This window comes from Gadus chalcogrammus, chromosome 16 (genome assembly GCF_026213295.1).
Source record: "Gadus chalcogrammus isolate NIFS_2021 chromosome 16, NIFS_Gcha_1.0, whole genome shotgun sequence".
Lineage (NCBI taxonomy): Eukaryota > Metazoa > Chordata > Actinopteri > Gadiformes > Gadidae > Gadus > Gadus chalcogrammus.
The window spans coordinates 28,983,286-28,994,020 of NC_079427.1; positions in this window are offsets into that span (position 1 = coordinate 28,983,286).

Sequence of the window (10,735 nt, forward strand, 5' to 3'; positions counted from 1 at the left end):
AAATTGCCCGCAAATATGAAAATGCCCCTACAGTTTAGGATAATCACACAGGTTATGCGAGAACTTATTTATGTCAGGATAGGCCTACCAGGCTCCAAGTCGTCACATATCTCAATCAGACAAAACAACTATAACCACATTGGCATAGCAATCGCACCGTGTGTAGCTGCTACTAGCTGCAATCTATATATACTAGCTGGAGCACCAACCAGAATCAGATCACAATCGCTTAGGACCGTGGGTAACCATTGGCCAGGTCATCACGAGCAAACAGAACCAGCAGCAAAGTTTACGTAAACCAATTTCTTACCTTATGTGGCCCTCCACATGCAGGCTAGATGATGTATCCATATCGTTATCCAGTGTCACAAACATGCTTTTTATAGGAAGCAAAAGGACCAGCTTTTTTCTGAATAAAAATTTCAATTTTGGCTGTCTGTCTTGAAACTTCTCCAGTGCGTTCACATCAAACGCAATGGGGCGACAAGATCCCATACAAAGTGAACGTACAGACGCGTATCGGGCACATTTTTTTGATTTGTCGCGCCACACTTTCGCCGTGCACAGGTGAGCGCGTTCACGAGGATTTGTGGCGTGACAGATTCGCTCGAGTTGGAATATTTCAACTTTGACATGAATTTTGCGTGATGACAGCCAATCAGCGTTCAACAGCGTGGTCACTGAGTGACATGTGTAACGTAACAGCCAATCAACGTTCAACCGTCAAACTCAGTGCAGTGCAGTCCGGGGTGAACTGCAGCATGGAGGAGAAAGTAATTGTTGCCGTTTGCGACTCTCGGAGCTCTATATATAATGGTATATAATATAATATAATTGTATATATAATATCACGGCCAAAAGCTCTGTGCGCCTTCGGATGGCCGTAGCGAGGGGAGCTCATAGGGATTGAGCTTTTCGGGAGTCGGGGTTTGTTTACCGGCGTTGCTATGGGTTCCGGTCTTGTGTGTTCCAACGGTTTATTAGGTAGGCCTATCTAATAAATGATTTCTTCGTGCGCGCCTATCGCATGATTTTAGACTCGACGATTTCGGTTGAGTGTGTGGGGATTTTTTCAGTCGCAATTGGTTTGCACATTTTTAAAAGTGGTGGGGACAAAATTCGAATTTCAAATAGTGGGGGGGGTCATGTCCCCCCCGTCCCCCTCTGTAATCGACGCCTATGGTTTTGGGTACAAAATGAATCTTGAAGAAAACGCGTCCCCGGCGAAATTATCGTCTATGATTTGATGACTGATTTCCACGATCAATGATAGTAACCCACCACAAACTGTTCACAAGAAGTCACAAATATATAGTACTTAAGTTTCTGTTTGCCATTATCAGATAAAGATTATTGGTGGCCAAGTGCCTCACTTTAGCGTCCTTCACCCATCCAGCCACAGCATATTGGTAGGCATCAGTGCTCTTGAACGCTTTCAAGATATCTCCACTGTATTGGGAGGGGTTGTGGACTAAATAAATATATATGTCATGAAGATTGATTTGAGGCAAGCATGAGACCGATACTAATGGACTAAAAATAACTAGGGGTAACAAATAAGGATCGGAGCCAGATATCTCTGTCCCTCTGTAACATTCAGATGAGCGGTGGGGGTGGCCATACTTGGCGAGATCGGTCGTGCAAATGGCGGCGTTCCAGAAAACGTGACATAGATTAACCTTATGAATAGGTCTATGGCTGGCACGCGGTGGGTCCCAGTGTAATTTGAGAAATGCGTCCCGGCCGGCGATTTACATTGGATTAGGAAATTATGGGCGGAACTATTTTGTCCCGCTAGGGCTGGGCGATTTTTTCGGTTTAAACGATTAATTAGCATTTTTACTTTGCTACGGTTTGTGAAATGGCTGAACCGAAAAAATGTTTTTCTCGAAAACAGGTTTGGGGGATAACATTTGAACGGTGGGACGTCATTACACGAAATTTTGTGGGGTCTTGCGTGCTGAACGTAGTGACGAAATTTGACGTGAAAGCCTTCAGTGGTTTTGGAGGAAATCGCTGTGTTTCAATCATCCCGTGTTTCAATCGACCCGGATCTCCCCTACCATAAAAATGTCCACGAACACAGATGAAGAACTCATTCATAAAAAGGGTGCTACTTCAGTTGTATGGAAGTGGTTCGGGTACCAGCAGTCAGACATAGAACAAACTGTTCCGTGTAAGGTTTGTAGAAAGTCGATCGCATTTTACAAGTTTTTCAGGGATGGCCTACAAGATCTTTATTTTTCAGTTTGATATAAAAAAATCTTTGCACAATAATAACAGCCAAGTGGTGCTGATTTTATTTTTTATCCTTGAACAACTGATTGGTTCACATAGTCCTAGATTACTTGGTAATATCAGTTATTTTTATTGTGTTAATAAAGAAAATATGTATTTAAATTTTGCCTTGGTCTTTTTCATTTGTTTAGAGAAAAACAGAAAAAAGGCCAAATCGCCCAGCCAGTCCCGCCCACGGACGCTCTGGCATATACGGATACGAATACTTTTGCTACACATTTACCACCTAGACGTGTTGCAAAACTTCCTGCAAAAAAACCCACAGCTGAGACTTGCAGGAGTAGATTCGAGCAGTTGTAACGATGGACTTGTGCTCACTCATTAAAATGCTGAATCAACGTAGTGTTCTTTATCATTTTATTTTTGAGGAAATTTTTCACATCTACATGCATTAGTTCAAATTTGGGTTTACGAATTCACACATTTTGGACATGTCCTCAGATTATGAAACACGGGTGTGCGAATGTATTTTGCACCAACTGCGCTGCAATAATTGTAGCAAAAGGATTTGTGTACCTGTAACACAGATTTGCGTACTCGTAGACCATATTTTGTGTTTACAATGGTAGATAAAATATTTACGACTTCAAATGTACTGTTACACATTTGTGACTTTAGTGTACGCATTCAAATTCTGCAGTTACAGGTGCTAAAGACTTTTGCTACAATAATACCTTCATAGGAAAACTCCCCCATCCGTCAGCCAAGCCTTCCGACGTCCTTTGACTGACGGTGCAGTGGGCACGAGGCTAGTCAAAGCAGAGCCCGTCTACGAAGAGCCTGGGCACTTCCTATACGCCCCATTGTACAAATATCATCCGACTGCAGACACAAATGGGCGTTCCCGTGTGGTGGGCGTTCCCGTTTACGCAGACTAGAACGCCCCCCCGGCGTTCTCGTTTACGCAGGCTGGAACGCTCCCTTCTTCTTCTTCGTCGATCTAGTAGTATGGGCAGCATAGAACTGACGTTAGCGCCCCCATCTTCGATCTCGTAGTACGGGTCGATAGCCAGCTAAGCCTACAGAATGTTAGCTTACATTTATGTGTCGGATCTCGGCCCAAACTTTGCATCAAACTTGATATTACAACACGATCATTTCAGGGCGGCTCCATGATTGCTAAATCGAATGAGAATGTTTGGGTTGTGCAGTGCAGTATGCCTACATGTTTATTATCTTCTGGGTTACTTAGTATAGGTAGGGTATTAGGTATAAGTGAGATGTTTGATATACAGTTGTTTAAGAATATATAAATTAGATAATGAATAGATTAAATTAACACTTGGGACCTTATGCAGTTCAAATCCAGTTACCAGACACTATGAAGGCTCAAAAAGTAGGCCATTTGACTCCAAGTGTTCACTTACTTTTCCCACTGAATGTTTTCAATAAAGACAAAATACAGTAATTGCTCTGTAACAATTAACCTTACAACATACATCTTAGGCACAAATGTATGTTATACATTGTATAGCATTTGTCACAAAAACAAAAAAGAAAGGAGTAATAAAATACCAGCATTTCTGGGCAGATACATTTACTATAGTAGTATGTACATTTACAAATGAAAGGGATTGCAAAACAAGACGTCCCAATAAAACAAAAAAGGAGTAATAAAAGAACATTATGCTATTAGGCAGAGATCTTTTATGACATACCTGCCATATCCAACGTGCCTCAGTACCAGGCGTGCGCTTGGCCAATTCCTCTTTTTTGAGAAGCCTTTGAGACGTAGTGCAAGGCCACTGCCACAGCCTGCATTGTTGTAAATCTTTCTAACTGTTGCTTGACTAGTTCTCGGAATGTGTTTGAAACCCTGTTGAACACGCCAAGCATCGCCATGTCCAGTCTCACCGTGGCCTCCACAGGGTTCAATGGGCCATCTAAGGGTTGAGGTGGAAAAAGAGTGCAGTGGGCCTTCTGCTGGCTGGGAATGAGGTTGGCATTCTGCTGGCTGGGAGTGAGGTTGGCCTTCTGCTGGCCGGGAGTGAGGTTGGCCTTCTGCTGGCTGGGAGTGAGGTTGGCCTTCTGCTGGCTGGGAGTGAGGTTGGCCTTCTGCTGGCTGGGAGTGAGGTTGGCCTTCAGATGGCTTAGGGTGGCAGGTAATGAGGTGTTTAAGCAGTTGTATTTTCCTTGAAAAGAGTAGACTACACGCACAGCAGTGGTAATGGGAGTCATTTTTGCATCCCCAATTGCAGGTATACATCACATACTCTGAAAGGAAGTTAAAAAACACACCAGGCTTTAATAACAAAAGTCAACACAAAGGTTATTAAACTTCACCAATGAATCAGCAAGCAGTAAACATACCTCCATGCTGTACCACTGTTTTTAGGTGAGACTGCAAATGTGTCTCCACTTTTGAGTAATCACCCTTATAAAGCGGGCAAAAGGGGCAGTGGAGAAGTTGGCATCCTTGCTCTGAACATTTTGTGCCCTGGGCCTTGTGGCCGCTGGGCAAAATTGACAAGTGTAGCTATAGAGAGACATATGGAGAACATTAACCAACATTAACCAAGCTCAACTTTCAAAGTACTGAGGGTAAAACCCCATAGGCTTCCATTCATTCTGGACTCGCCTGCGAGCGCCCCGCGTGGACAGAGATTATTACTGCACCCAGTCCAGAAAACCGGAACTAACCAGTGAGTGCCCATTCTCCTCATATTAGACATTCTCTGGTCAAAGGTCTGAAAACGTTGATCTCAAAAAAGGAGTAGGGTCTGTCTGCGTCCTGCAAGACGGAGGCGTAACTTGTAGTGGCCGTAACTTGTAGTAGGAGGCGTAACTTGTACTAGGAGGCGTAACTTGTACTTTTCTAAATCGCGGTCCACGCGAGATCTTCTCTTTTCGCGGTAAAAAAAAGGCCTTGTAAAAAAAGGCCCTCGGTGAAGTTAGTTCAATGCACACGTTTGAGATGCACACTGAACAGTCACAAAATACTCTATACTGTACAGGCTAGTAGATGTTGCTTGCTTCTTTCTGCCCCGAGTTTGCACAGTGCAACAGTGATGACGTACCTGAGAAATCCATGTATTGAAGACCGGCAAATGAGGGCTTGTAATGTGAACGCTATAATATGAAGGCTTTCCCATAACTATCCTCATGTTAGTGACATTGTTCTTGTCTTGTTTCTATCAGTAATATTTATTTTAATTAATTGTTTTCTATCTCATGCGGGACCTTGAAAACATGCAGCATGCGATCAATAAAAATATGTATTCAATAAAATTATTTGAATTATTAATCTGCTGTCTTTAATTCTTTGAATTATTAATCTGCAGTCTTTTTGTTAAAGGTATAAAGGGATTAAGTAGGCTATGGCTAAACTTAAGCATGTTCCCCACGTTAAACTGCTATATGCATTACATGTCATTGTAAAATTGTAATAGGCTTCTTTTCTTAAATGCATGTGACTCAGGGATGTCAGTTTCAAGTAAGGCTATGATTAAGCTAATCAAGAGCATATCAAGATTAAGCTAATCAAGAGCAAATTTTTAAATGAGCGGGTCGGGTGCATTATTTTTATATAAGGCCTAATATTTGAGGTCCGAGTTGTGGTCATTTATGTACCCTATGTACTGCTACATACAGATCACTTCCGCGATTTAGAAAAGTACTAGTCACGCGAGGGCTGTAGTGGTCAAATTAGAGGCGGGTAAACTATGAATTTTGTGATCAGACCGACCTCGACACAACGCAACGCAAAGTGTTGCGACTCTGTAAGGCTAGCCTGGCTTTATATTCCATTATGTTATCAATTAAAGTCATATTAAATCAATCAATGACAGTCAATGAATGTGTTTGTAGTTTATTCAAGTTATTCAAATTTCAACAGTAAAGAAAAGTATGTGTAGATTAAGAACTATCTATCTATCTATGGCATGTGTGTATGCGTGTGTATTAGTATGCATGCTTTTCACAGTAGTGCCCAGAGGGCCTCCTTGTCCTCCACGTCAGGTCCTGCCTTGCAGGGGCGTGTTCTGGGGTTCATGGCTCCCCTGTGCTTCACCAGCCAGGACTTCACATACGTGTTGGATTGAACTTTGTGAGTGGTGGGCCATTCAGTTGAATAAACATCAAGGACAACACTGTGACCATGTGCAGACTGCATCTCAGGGAGCACACTATTATGTTCATTAAGCTGAACCCCCTCTCACACTCAGCAGTGCTAACTGGAATGAGATGGTCGATATTCAGGAGTGGTGCAAGGTTTTCTGGAATGATGCTTGAGTTATCCTTAAAATCCCTATAGCCTTCAAGAATTTTTCTGTCATCAAGTCTGAACCTTTGTGCAAGTTGTTTCAACTTGGATTCCCCATACGGTTCCCCTATCTTCAGTCTTACTTTGTACTTGAGGCCTTTTTCGGGCATCTGTTGGAGTGGGAGCACTCGAAGGTCTCTTCAAAAATCGCCTGATATCCATGGCTAATTAATGACAGGTAGGCAGGCATGATAATCCACAACGCGTAGGGCCATGTGTTTACATACTTCCTGTTTACATATTTTCCTGGATCCTGATTGGTGTCGCCGCCCTAGCCGCAAGGCACTGATTGGAGGTTCACAGACCATAATAGCATAGGGCTACAGCGCAGATGAAAATGATTCAGATTACAGGGTTTATTTGTTCAACAATATGAAACTTTGTCTTAGGTGTTTTAAAATGATACCAAATTTATTTCCGATTATTCCAAAGGCATAATACAAGGCACAGGGAACTTTGAGGTGCGTAAACGCTATTTAGAGGTGCGTAAACGCTATTTCCTAAATTCCAGAGGTGCGTAAACGGCGTTTACGTGCGTTTACCCTCCACTACAGTCTCACGCCTCCGACTAAAAGTTATGCCTCCTACTACAAGTTACGCATCCTCCGACTACAAGTTACGCCTCCGTCTTGCAGGACGCAGACAGATACTATTGACTGAGAATGGGCGGCGGTTTGCGCCGCCTTATATACACGGTGCCGTGGGAATGTGGGCGGTGCCCACATTGATTGGTGTGCATGATTGATGTGCATAGTTGGGACAAGCCCATAAGGCGAAGCCTAGACGGCTACGCCTACAATCATAGAACTAGAGTTATAATATCATAACTATCGTTTTGTCTGTTGGCTTGTGTCGATACGTCAAGTGTCGATACGTCATCTGTTAGCGCAGGACCCCGAGCCGATCTCTGCAAGTATAACTTAACTTTTACGGAAATTGAGGCCGTTTCTCAATTCCTAGTACGCGTACTACGTACTCGCAGACTTGGAAGTTCGTACTTGGCAAGTCCGGACTTCAAGTAAACACTTCCGAGGACGGGAGTACGCACCTGCAATTGGAACAGCAGCGGACTCGATGACGTCACCAGCTCAGCTCGTCTGTTAACTGTGCTACGTACTCATGTAGGCATATAACTACTGAACAATATAAACAAATTAGATAAAACAAAACACCCGTTTCTTTAGTTTTAAAATAGTATGTTAATATTTTGAATTAATATAAATGAAAAGTTATGCGTATTCACACGGAAAGCCAGCTGTACCCTACATATAAACAATCAGTGGCTTGAAAAAGATTTTATGAGATTGCCGTTTGTCAATTTTCATATATAGCCTATTATTATATTATTGGAGAGTAGGCTATTGATATAAGAATTATGAACGAGCGAGAATAGAATAGAAACACACACACAGACACACACACACACTGTGGCAACCCCGATCCGACGGAGGAGTTCGAGCCCCGCCAGCGCCCTCTCCGCGGGCAGGTAGTCCGTGGGAGATATGTGCCGCTCAGCGCAGCGACGCGGGAGCGCGCATCGAGCGCACCCGCGCAATCACGGAGATGGGGAGCACCCGGCGGAGGGAGACGGCGGAGGGTTCTTAAGGACCGCGCGCGCACCAGTCAGGGAAATGCGGCAGAGTTGGAGAGACGCGGTAGGGGGAGATTACCCGGACCCACGCTGACGCCATTACACCTCTCCCCAGGACTAAGCAGCCGAAGACGCAGGGGATCGAGACGCCCCCCCCCCCCCCCCCCCCTGCAGCAGGACCAGACCCGGAGCGGTGTCCTTTTTTTTCCTGGGACCGGACGATGACGTCGAGGCATATCTCGAGATTTTTGAGCGGACCACGGCCCGTGAGAGGTGGCCAGCGGACCAGTGGGGCTACATACTAGCGCCCTTCCTGTCCGGGGACGCCCAACGCGCCTACCGGGATCTCAGCATGGCCCAGGCGGCCCACTACCCCACACTCAAGCGGGCCATCCTCACCCATTACGGTCACAGCCTCCCAGCCCAGGCACAGCGGTTCCACGACTGGGTGTACGACCCCCTGGGGTCGTACACCCAGTCGTGGAACCTGGGGTCGTACATCTGGCTCCTCGGTGAGGAGCCAGATCTCGCAACTCGTCCGCCTGGCGGAGCGGTGGCTCGTTGAGGGGGAGGGTCCCCCGCTGCTGGACCGGCTGGTGATCGACCGCTGCATCCGAGCCCTGCCCACCGGGGCCAAACGCTGGGCCTCAGGGAACCAACCCAGGTCGGTGAACGACCTCGTGGAATTACTGGAGAACCACCAAGTCACCCAGCGGCTGTGCAGCGGGGCGACCCCGGCCCCCGGTGGGGCGGGGGAGACGCGGACCGAGCGACGCGGACGGACACCGGAGAGCCAGCGCACCCAGGCACCGCCCTCCCGCGCACCCGCCTACCCGAACCAGACCATCGCGGACCGCCGAGGGCCCGCCCCTCGGACCCAGAGAGAGGAGTGGAGGTGCTACACGTGCGGCCATTGTCCCGGAGCAGGGGACGTATCCATGCCCACGTCCCGTCCGTCTGACAGGAGAGGGGGGGTCTGTCTCCGCACCACCTGCTGGTCCCACGAGCGGACCGACACCCCCAGCCTACCGGTACACGTGGGGAGGCACGACACCCACACCCTGCTCGACTCAGGGAGCGTGGTTACGCTGGACCGACCCGGCCTGGCGGACGGGACCTCCGGGCGGAGGATCGACGTAGGCTGCATCCACGGGCAGCCTACGAAGGGCACCTTCACGGTTCGGTCCGGGCTGGTCCCGAACCTCCCGATGCCCCTCTTAATCGGACGGGACTGCCCGATCTTCGCCCAACTGCTAGGGGCCGAGCTTCAGGCACCCCGGCACCGAGCACCTCGGACCCGACCCCGCCGGCTGCGTAGCCGGCCCGCCTATATGGCCTCCCACCCGGCGCCCTCCCGGTCCGACTCGGACGAGACCCCCGACAGGCCCCCGAGAGAGGCGGCACGGCACACCCACGACTCGTCCACGGTGTCCCTTCCCCAGGGGACCCCGGACACGATGACTGCCTCCGGGCAGGCCCCTCCGCCAGACGGGGAGGAGACTCCACCCCTCATAGACTTCTCCGACTACCCCCTGGCCGACGGGGGAGGTCCCGACAAGGGAGGACAGTTCGCCACCGCCCAGCTGGAGGACGACGCCCTCCACCACGCCTGGGGACACGTCGAGGTCCATGAAGGCCTCTCGCGGGACTCGGTGAGTGACCGACAGTACCCACACTTCAGCACCAGGGGGGGGTTACTATACCGGGTGGTACAGAGAGGGGGTAAGGAGGTAGAACAGTTGGTCGTTCCAAGGCCGTACATGAGCAAAGTCCTCTATATGGCCCACACCCACCTATTGGGGGCTCACCTGGGGATGGACAAGACGAGGGACAGAATCCTGAACCGGTTTTACTGGCCGGGGATAAAACGGAATGTAGAGGATTATTGCCGGGCATGCCCCGAGTGCCAACGCACCGCCCCGAGACCCACTGTAAGGAACCCCCTCATACCGATGCCGCTGATAGAAGTCCCGTTCGACCGGCTGGGTCTAGACATCATAGGTCCCCTCCCCAAGACTAGTCGAGGCCACCGCTACGTCTCAGTTATGGTGGATTACGCCACACGCTACCCAGAGGCAGTTCCTCTCCGTGCCGCCACAACCAAGGCGGTGGCGAGGGAACTAATGGTTTTATTCAGCCGGGTGGGGATAGTCCGAGAGATCCTGACGGATCAGGGGTCCTGTTTTATGTCCCGGGTTTTGAAAGACCTCACCAGTCTGTTGCAGATCCGCCACCTCCGGACCTCCGTCTACCACCCCCAAACCGACGGGTTGGTGGAGAGATTCAACAAAACCCTGAAGTCCATGCTTTAAGAAGGTCATGGAAGCAGATGGGAAAAAGTGGGACCAGCTGCTTCCGCATGTCCTCTTCGCCATTCAAGAAGTGCCCCAGGCCTCCACGGGATTCTCGCCCTTCGAGCTCCTCTACGGCCGGCGACCAAGAGGGCTGCTCGACATCGCCCAGGACGCCTGGGAGAGCCAACCGTCCCCCCACCGCACCATCATCGAGCATGTGGAGCAGATGCGGGGCCGGATGGCGCAGATCTGGCCCGTGGTCCGGGAGCACCTCGGACGGGCCCAGCAAGC